This window comes from Phacochoerus africanus, chromosome 5 (assembly GCF_016906955.1).
Source record: "Phacochoerus africanus isolate WHEZ1 chromosome 5, ROS_Pafr_v1, whole genome shotgun sequence".
NCBI classification, from domain to species: domain Eukaryota; kingdom Metazoa; phylum Chordata; class Mammalia; order Artiodactyla; family Suidae; genus Phacochoerus; species Phacochoerus africanus.
The window spans coordinates 63,718,730-63,729,151 of NC_062548.1; the positions used below are offsets into that span (position 1 = coordinate 63,718,730).

At 50.2% G+C, this 10,422-nt stretch overlaps 1 long non-coding RNA gene across 1 annotated transcript; it reads left to right on the forward strand.

The window, feature by feature from the left end:
• Positions 1 to 5,307: 5,307 nt before the first annotated feature.
• Positions 5,308 to 10,198, forward strand: LOC125127890 (uncharacterized). Its single transcript, XR_007135082.1, has 3 exons — positions 5,308 to 5,432; positions 9,747 to 9,909; positions 10,050 to 10,198. It is a non-coding gene; the product is annotated as an uncharacterized LOC125127890 (long non-coding RNA).
• The last annotated feature ends 224 nt before the right edge of the window (positions 10,199 to 10,422 follow it).

Genomic DNA, 10,422 nt, shown 5'->3' on the forward strand with positions numbered 1-10,422 from the left:
GGGGAAGGGAGGAGAGGGATAAGTTGAAGGTATGGGACTAACAGATGCACAACACCATCCATAAAATAGATAAACAACAAGAATTTACTGCCTAGCACAGAAAGCTACCTTCAATATCTTGTAATAACCTATAATGGAAAAATTGAAAAAGATGTATACGTATATATATACACGTATAACCAAATCACTTTGCTGTATACCTGAAACTAACACAATATTGTAAATCACTTACACTTCAATAAAAAAGAGAAGATATGAAAAGCCACTAGGGAGGCTTAAGGGGAGCCCATTTAGTGTAGTGGGAAAAACTGAGAAAACAAAACAAAGAAAGAATCCAGCCCTGCCATCAGGCACAGGGAACTCCTTCCTGACCTCCACTCCCCAGCTGACCTTTGTTCCACATTCGGATGTAAGGCAGGGACAGTTTCCCTAACCACAGGACCGCCCACAGGAGCAGAGTCAGCCGGTCAAAGTCAGCAGAATGCACTACCCGGCTGCAAACCCCACACTGAGTGGTTTCCCAGTGCAGACTGCCCTGGCCTCGGCCTCCTCCCCCTTCTGTGCAGGGCTTTGCATAGGCAAATGCCAGGGCCAGAGTGAGGGAAAGAGCCCTGGGCAGAGGGTGAAATCCATGCCTGCTGGGTGGGGGCCCTGGCTTGGGCGGTTCAGGGACAAGGGGCTGGAAGGAAGCTGCCTCCAGGCTTGGTCTCACCCCAGCCAGCCCAGCAGCATTGTTCTTTCTATCGATCGCATTGGAAGGCTTGGACAACCTCTGTTTCTTTGGCACAGGACTGTTTGATGCACAACGATCGCTATTCCCACTAGATGCATTCCTAGAAATGGAATTTCTGGAAACATATTTTTAAGGTTGTGATGCCCCATTGTCTGGCAGCACCTGAGTGCTAGTTTCATGGTCTTTCCATAGCACATAGCGCTTCTCCATTTTTTCAGAACTTGGTTGCTGATCTCCAATAAGAACAAGCCATAATTTTCAGGCTCAGCATAGTCTAAACTCACCCTCAGAGAGAAAAAGAGCTGTTCAGAAAAAGAACAGCTCTCTAGAGCAGTGTCCACCCCCCAGTTTCACCAGAATCACTGGAGGGCTTGTTAAAAGTCTTAGATTCCCAGACCCTCCCTGAGATCTTAAGAACTGGATGTTCCAGGAGGGAAGGAGGAACCTATATTAATTAATTAATTAATTAATTTACTTTTAAAACCTTGGACTAGAACCTTTATTTTATTTTATTTTATTTTTCTCCCCCCCCCCCCGCCTTTTTCATTTTTGGCCACCCCTCATCATATGAAAGTTTCCAGGCCAGGGGTCATATCTGAGCCTCAGTTGTAACCTACACTGCAGCTGTGGCAACCCCTGATCCTTTAACCAACTATGCTGGGCTGGGGATTGAACCTGTGTCCTTGGCACTGAAGAGACACCTCTGATCCCACTGTGCCACAGCAAGAACTGCTATTTCATTATTTTTTTGGCTGCATCCGCAGCATGCAAAAGTTCCCAGACCAGGGATGGAACCCATGTCACGGCAGCGACCTGAGCCACAGCAATGACAGCCCCAGGCCCTTAACCCACTGAGCCACCAGGAAACTCCCTTTTATACTATTTAATTAATTAATTAATTAATTTTTCTTTTTTTTTTTAATCTTTTTGCCATTTCTTTGGGCCGCTCTTGCAGCATATGGAGGTTCCCAGGCTAGGGGTCGAATCAGAGCTGTAGCCACTGGCCTACGCCAGAGCCACAGCAACGCGGGATCCGAGCCTCATCTGCAACCTACACCACAGCTCACGGCAACGCCGGATTGTTAACCCACTGAGCAAGGGCAGGAACCGAACCCGCAACCTCATGGTTCCTAGTCGGATTCGTTAACCACTGTGCCACGACGGGAACTCTTTATACTATTTTAAATAAGCATCCTAGATCAATCTTACCACCAGTCAAGAAATCCTGCTCTAAAGGAAACATTCTGAGAGGATCCAACTCCCAGGACATCTTTAGAATCACATATAGCTTTTTGCTCAGCAGGAACACGGGGGTCTCCTGCGGTTCTTTTTCTGTGTCAGAAGAACACAACACAAGGGGCCACACGGAGAGGGCAAGTCCAAGGAGACGTTCAGTCTCTCTGGACTGCGGTTTCCCTCTGTGAAAATGAGGATATGAACAAGGCATTCCTCATGGTGGAGGTGCTTCTGAGGGTTGAATGAGATGAAACACTTGCGCATGCACAGTAAATATCAGTGCTTCCTGAGGAGGTGGTGATGGAGTAGTTGCCAGTGTGCAGGGACGGTGATGAAGGTTGGCTGGGGTCCTTGGTGTGAATGAAATGGGAAGCATTGTGAGCAGGAGGGGGTGGTTTCTGAAGACCTGATAGAGGAGAGCTAAGCAGACTGTGGCCAGAGGTCTCAGAGGTGGGAGAATGCAGGCTGTGGGGGGAGGACCCCTAGAGGCTGAAGGGGCTGTATGCCATTCCCGTTGGCTGTGAGCACTTCCTGCATTTGGGGCCATCTCCACCTTAAGAATCCTTGCTTCCTTTCTTGGATGACAGATGAGACCTTCCCAGCATCCCTTGCAGCTGGGCTGCAGGCATTCTGCCAGTCAGATGCCCCCATGCTGGGCTGTGGATATTCCACAGGGCATCCACCCTGGGGAGGGGATAACAGCTATATTCTGTTTTCAGAGGCCAGGAAGGCTGACACCTCAGTGGTACCACCCAGGGGCAGGGATCAGCAGCGCTAGCCCAGAGCTGCTCCACCAGGGCAGTCTGGACATAGCCTTAGGGACCTTGTTCCTGGCTGATTCTCTGGTCCTCCTGGAGATGTGGTGAGCTACTGAATTTCTTTTTAAATTGAAGTATAGGTGATTTACAATGTCGTGTTAATTTCTGCTGTACATCAAAGTGATTCCGTTTTTTGGAGTTCCCTTCATGGCTCAGCAGAACTGAGTCTGACTAGCATCCATGAGAACGCAGTTTCAATCCCTGGCCTCACTTAGTGGGTTAAGGATCTGTCGTTGCTGTGGCTGTGGTGTAGGCCAGTGGCTACAGCTCTGACTTGACCCTTAGCCTGGGAACATCCATATGCCGTGGGTGCGGCCCTAAAAAGACCAAAAAAAAAAAAAAAGTGATTCCTTTTTAAATTTTATTGTGTTATTATTATTATTATTATTGTCTTTTAGGGCCACACCCGTGACATATGGAGTTTCCCAGGTTAGGGGTCAAATCGGAGCCTACACCACAGCCACAGCAACACAGGATCCGAGCCAGGTCTGTGACCTACACCACAGCTTACCGCAACACTGGATCCTTAACACACTGAGCGAGGCCAGGGATCTGACCCCTATCCTCATGGATACTAGTCATATTTGTTTCCACTGAGCCAGGATGAGAACTTCTCCTTTTATTTTTTGCTTTTTTAGGGCCACACCTGTGGCATATGGAAGTTCCCAGGCTGGGGGTTGAACTGGAGCTGTAGCTTCTGGCCTACGTCACAGCCACAGCAAGGCCAGATCCTTAATCCACTGAGCAAGACCAGGGATCAAACCTGCAGCCTCATGGATACTAGTCAGTTTCATTAGTGCTGAGCACAACAGGAACTCCTAGCTACAGAATATTATTTTTAATAAATTATTTTTCAGCCTAAACTAGCTAGAGTTGGTTTCTCTTTCAGTTAAGAACTCGAATTTATGAGTTCTCTGGTGGCGTACTGGTTAAGGATCTGGCATTGTCACTGCTGTGGCTCAGGTCACTGCTGTGGCACGGGTCTGATCCCTGGTCTAGGGACTGTAGGAACATCTACATGCTGCAGGCATGGCCAAAACAACAACAACAAGCAACAACCTCTAATTTAGAAATGCAGCATCGGTGGGAGCACCACATGGATACCAAGAAGCCCAGTAAAGGTGTCTCATGGGAAGGGGAGACCAGGTAGAAATAAGTATCACAGCTTTATATTCCTAGGCTCTTGGGACTTTATATGACAAACGTTAATTTTGTAATTAAAAAAATCAGGAGTTCCTGTCGTGGCGCAGCGGAAACAAATCTGGGTAGGAACCATGAGGTTGCGGGTTCAATCCCTGGCCTCGCTCAGTGGGTTAAGGATCCAGTGTTGCCATGAGCTGTGGTGTAGGTTGAAGATATGGCTCAGATCTTGCGTTGCTGTGGCTGTGGCTCAGGCTGGCAGCTGTAGCTCTGATTTGTCCCTTAGCCTGGGAACCTCCATATGCCACTGGTGCGGCCCTAGAAAAATACACACACACACAAAAAATCAGTCAATAGGGAGTTTCCTGGTGGTCTAGTCATTAGTACTAGGTGCTTTCACTGCCGTGACCTGGGTTCAAACCCATCAATCCCAGGTCTCGGAACTGAGCTCTCATGCTGCCATTAAAAAAAAAAAAAAATCAGTCAATACAGATAAAAAGAAGCAAGGGAAGGCGAGAGGGAGGAGCTGCATTTGAGCTATGAGAAAGCTCTAGAAGAAGAACAGCCTAGGGGAAGGCAGGGCCCTGGGAGTGCAGATGAGGCCAAGGGGCATCCTGAAGGTATGCCGCCACCACAGGACAGCCGGGTCCCCTAAGCCAGGGAAGCAGGGAAAAAGGTGGGAAAAACAAAAAGCATGCTGATAAGACAAGGATTCTTCTCCCAGGAGAATGGGAATCTACTGGCTGGAGTGGAAGGCCTGGGGTAGAAACAGGGAAGGAAGGGAGTTCCTGGTGCAGTTCAGGGGTAATGAACCTGATGAGGATCCATGAGGACATGGGTTCGATCCCTGGCCTTGCTCAGTGGGTTAAGGATCTGGCATTGATGAGAGCTGTGGTGTAGGTCGCAGATACAGCTCAGATATGGCGTTGCTGTGGCTCTGGTGCAGGCCGGCGGCTACAGCTCCCATTCAACCCCCAGCCTGGGAACCTCCATATTCTGCAGGTGTGGCCCTAAAAAGAGAGAGGGAGGGGAGAACTTTCGGACCATGAGTTAGGGCCACGTAGGTGTCAGGGATGAGAAAGGGGAGTGGGGGATGGAGAGCAGGTCCTGTGAGGCGTGAGAGAGAAGGAATGTGTCCTCAGGAGAGTCTCACTTGAGCAGGTGGTCAAATTAGAAGCCTGAGAGGCACCTAGGGAGGGGCCCAAGGCCAACTGAAGGGCCGAGGATGGGTTAAAGTTAACGTCGGGGGGCAAGCTGAGATGCCAGTGGTTGGAGGGAGGGTTGGTGAGCAGAGGGCAATGTTGGGGCTGATTGAGCCTAAGCAAGCAAAGGCCCCTCCTCCTCCTGGCCGCTGCCCTCCCAGACCTGCTCGCTCAGCTTATTCTAGTGGCAGCTATGACAGGCGACCAAAGGCTGACAGAGGTTTCTGGCCCTGTCCCTTCCGGGGGTGCACCTATTGCTACAGCTTCAGAGGCTGTGACAGATCTCCCTGCATCACCTTGAAGGTAGGTACGAAGCTTGGTGTGTAGTGTGTGTTTTTCTGGAGGGCAGCACCCTAGCTTTCTATAGATTCTCCAAGGGTTGGGTTGAAGCTGAAAGTTGAGGTTGGCTTTCTCTGGTCTCTTGGGTAAAGTCCACAAGCCGGCACCACCCTGCTCCTCTCTGCCTCTGCTGGGTGGGGGCGGGGGGGCTGTGCTTCTGCCCCCTGCACACTGCCTTTCCCTGTTCTGGAACTTCCCTGTTCATCTCAACAGATTTGGTTCAGACACAGTGCTGCTTGTAACACTTGAATGACAACCCCTCTTCCCTGGCTCCTTGAATGGAGACACTTTTCGCTTATTTTTTTTTTTTTTTGGCTTTTTGTTTTTTTAGGGCCACATCCGCAGCATATGGAGGTTCCCAGGCTAGGGGGTCTAATCAGAGCTGCAGCTACTGGCCTATACCACAGCCACAGCAACGCCAGATTCTTAACCCACTGAGCTAGGCCTCATGGTTCCTAGTTGGAATGGTTTCCGCTACACCACGATGGCAACTCCACTTTTTGCTTTTTGCTGCTTTGTAAGATCAGTCCTACCTACCTCCCCAGCCTCAGCTCCTCCATTTTCACCACAGACTCACTCACACGAAATTTCTCCCCATGGTTCCACCATGACCAGGCCCCAGGTGGCCCATTCTACACTCTGCTGAGTTAAGGAAATTCCCAAGTTGGGAAAAGTTTAGATCTTTACTGTCCTTACAGAATATTTAACTCTTAAATATAGCAAAGCTGGAAAGAAAGAAAGAGAGAGAGAGAGAGAGAGAGAGAGAGAGAAAGAAAGAGAGAGAGAGGGAGGGAGGGAGGGAGGAAGAGAGAGAAAAAGAGAAAGAGAGAGAAAGAAGGAAGGAACAAAAGAAAGAGGGAAAGAAAGAGGAGTTACTGCTGTGGCCAAATGGGATCAGTGGTGTCTCGGAGCACTGGGACATAGGTTCAATCCCCGGCCCAGCACCGTGGGTTAGGGATTTGTTAATGCCACAACCGCAGCTTAGGTCATAACTGTGGCTCAGATCTGATCCCTGGCCTGGGAACGCCATATGCTTCAAGGGTAGACAAAATAAAAAATAAAGAAAGAAAGGATAAAGGACTCTTATGTGGGAGTTCCCATTGTGGCGTATTGGAAACAAATCTGACTAGGAACCATGAGGTTGCAGGTTTGATCCCTGGCCTTGGTCAGTGGGTTAAGGATCTGGTGTTGTCGTGAGCTGTGGTGTAGGTCACAGATGCGGCTTGGATCTGGCATTGCTGTGGCTGTGGCCTAGGCCGGTAGCAGCAGCTCCAATTAGACCCCTAGCCCAGGAACCTCCATATGCTGCGGGTGAGGCCCTAAAAAGAAAAAAAAAAAAGGACTCCTATGTGTATACTTCAAAAATTTTTACCATCCCCCCCAAATCCACTCTGGTCATCTCTGCAACCAGCAATCCTCACAGGCGGTGCAAGCACCCTGTTCTCCCTCCAGACCCCAGTCTTCTCTCTCCACCTCAGCTCTTATCATAGGGCTCACCAGCGCTCCTTTAGCTGTCTTTAAATGTGATGGATTAACCCCCTCCCCAGATTCCACCCTATGGAGAGCCCAGCATGTATCCCAGGAGCAGGAAGCCTGGGCGAGGTGGGGGCAGGGTGACTTACAATGGCACCTGGCTTCTTTCTAGTCTCAAACAGGCTCTTTCTTACCTGGGGCTGTGCACTTGCCTTTCTTCTGCTGGAACATTCCAGTCCCCTGCCTCCCTTTTCCTTGGGGCCACAGCTTAAGTGACCCTCAGCAGGGGTCCCAGACCGGGGAAGTTAGTCCCTCTCACGCTCTCCTGGCTTCCACCAAAATGAAATCTGCAGGGACATTTCGGGCTAGACTGTGGCCTCCCACTCAACTGGAAGAGCTCTAAATGGGTAGCCACTGTGTCTGTCCAGTTCACTGCCAAATCTAAGTGCCCAACCCACAGCCTGGCACATCACAGCCTCTCAAAAAATATTTGCTGTAGCTGCATATTCAAATCTTACTCATTCTTTACCCCCTGCTCAAAGCCCCCACAGACCTGCAAACAGCCTTGGTGTCTCTCCTCTGAAAGGCCCATGGCTCGCTCCCTTCCTGCCACTGGACACCAGCTACCAGCCCCAGCACAGTGTCCTGAGGCCCCTTCCCTGTTTATCCGCTTCTCAAAATGCAAACGGTACCTCTTCTCTGGGCACCTTTGACCCTGCCCTCACCCTACTGGGTCCTTTCCTCTGTTTACCCTAATAAGTAGAGAGGGGGTTGTCTATTCCTCCCCTCATCTCCCAGCACTCCATCACCCCCACCACCTTAACCCCCCATCCCTGGCCAGATGTAATCTGGTCCTGCTTAGGCTTCCTGCTCTTCCAGCTGGAGAGCAGGCATCTCTCGTTCCCGTTGCTTCCTTGTTCTTTTCTCTCAGGACTGGTAAGCAGAAAGCATATGGAAACCGCACTGGCCTTCCACCTCCCTCTTAGGAGGGAGAGACCCATCGCTACAACTGGCGGATGTGTCTCTGTCCGCACATCCTTCCTTGATGGGTGTGGAGGGCCCTGAGATCACCATCCCCACCTTCACCCACAGATAAGCTGAGACTGGAGCGGAAATGGATGCTGGGCCCTGGGCCAAAGCCATCTAATTTTGTACAGAGGACCAAAGCCCTCAGTGCACCGCCCCGACCCCCCACCCCTGACGCTATAGGGACCTGAGCAGTTGTTCCACGGGAAAGGGCGACCCCTGGTGGTGAGAAATAACGTGGGGGCCTGTCCCTTATCTCTAGACTCTCTGTCGGGGGAAGGGGCGTGGCCTGTAGGACGACAGACTTCGGCTCAATTCACTTGTTTGTTTTTTCTTTGTCTTTTTAGGGCCACATCCCTGGGCATATGGAGGTTTCTAAACTAAGGATCCAATGGGAGCTACAGCTGCCCGCCCACACCGCAAACAGAGCAAGGCCAGATTCCAGCCGCATCTGCAACCTACACCAGGGCTCATGGCAACGCGGAATCCCACTGAGCAAGGCCAGGGATCAAACCTGCATCGTCATGGATACTAGTCAGATTCATTTCCATTGAGCCACAACAGGAACTCCTTAATCTACTTGTTGACGCAAGGACCTTGCTTTGAAAAATCAGCAGAAATCTGTGAAGTCCTATACAAATGCAAGATTTTTAAAATATGAACAAAATATGGAATTTAAAGATAAATTCAACTCTAATTCCACTAATTTTTATGAAATTTTTATGAAAAACATTTATGTGCCAAGAATATCTCTAACAAAATGGGAATCTTGCAGTTGCATCAGGATGTGTAACCCATATAGGTACAGGTTTCCCATGAATAGAACATGCATTTTCCAAGGCCCAGAAGGGGAAAAGAACCCCAATTTTGGTGCACCTCACCCTTAGACACAGTCCCTGTAATGACTTAATAACACTGCCCTGTGACTTTTTTTTTTGTCTTTTTGCCTTTTCTAGGGCTGCTCTCGCAGCATATGGAGGTTCCCAGGCCTACACCAGAGCCACAGCAACGCTGGATCTGAGCCGAGTCTGCGACCTACACCACAGCTCACGGCAACGCCAGATCCTTAACCCACTGAGCAAGAGCAGGGATCGAACCCACAACCTCATGGTTCCTAGTTGGATTCGTTAACCACTGAGCCACGATGGGAACTCCTGCCCTGTGACTTTAACTACAGCCTGCTGGCTGGATTTTCAGGAAGCAGGGGTAATCATTCAAGGGCTTTGGCATATCACAAGCAAGTCACACAGGCTCTTACTGATTCAAGAGTCTGGTGCTAAGTCGTGGAATGCAAGAGAGAACAGGGATGGGTCAAGTGCTGTTCCAACTTTTTATGGCACTTATCTCTTGTCTCTAGGGGCAGAGGAGCTACTCAACAAAAGGTGGTTGTCTTAACAGAAACACTCGGAAAACCAAGCCTTTGAGAACTTCCCCAGGCATCAGTAACCAGTTAATATGAACCCTACTCTGGTTCCCAAAGGGAATTTGGGTGTTCTACTTTGAATATCCTTTCTGGAGTTCTTTCTAATTGTTCCAAGATGAAATGGACTATTACTTGAAAGCAGCTGGTTTCCACCTGACCATAGAATAAAATCTCGCTGACATTAATTACAGGGTCATGGCTATACCTTCATAAACTAGGTATTTTTTCTACCCACCTTGATGATTAGGGATATGACAGTATACGGCCAGAGCAGAACATGTAAAAGATGAAAATGGGGTTGGAGACAGAAAGTCCAATGTGCAGCTGGCCATGTGGTGTCACTGCTCCTGATACAGGTGTAACCTGAATCCTCACTTGGGAGCCAGAAATCAGCTGAGAAGAGGCCTCAGGAGAGAGCCTGCCCTGGCCCTGGAGGGTGGATGAAGTGGGGCCTCAGCACCGCTTATCCCACCAAGCAGGCTGGACCCTTGAGTTCCTGACCAGCACTGAGGGGTTTGGGTAAGTCCTTTCTGCGGTGTCTCAGTGGATCCTTAGGCAACCTGGGAAGTTAGTTCTGACGCTTGACGCTGACATGTGAGCAGAGCACTTTGAGAGAGAGCAAATTGAATGAGAGTGCCCTCGTTATTACTTCCTGGCAGCTCCTCAGCCCTATCTGGCTCTGCCATATACAATGATACCTGGGCGAAAGGAGCGGTCAGACACCGTGGACCGAACATTCGGACCTGCACCGGAGGACCCTGGCTTTCCCTGGGCTTCTTCAGGAGACCTACAGGCTGCACAGAGACCTAACAAGTTGAGTCCTGCCTCAGGGCGGGGGCTGCTCCTCCCTTCAGGAAAAGAGAGTTCCTTGCAGGCGATGGAGAAGAGGGTCAAGGAGGCACCCTCTGCGTCCCTCCAAGGCGTCTGGCCCGAGCCCCCACTCGCCATCCCCCTTCCCTGGCAGCCCCAGCAGGGTCGGGAGGGCGGGGCGGAGCTCAGGATCGCGGAGTAGGGCGCGGGCTGGCGACCCCA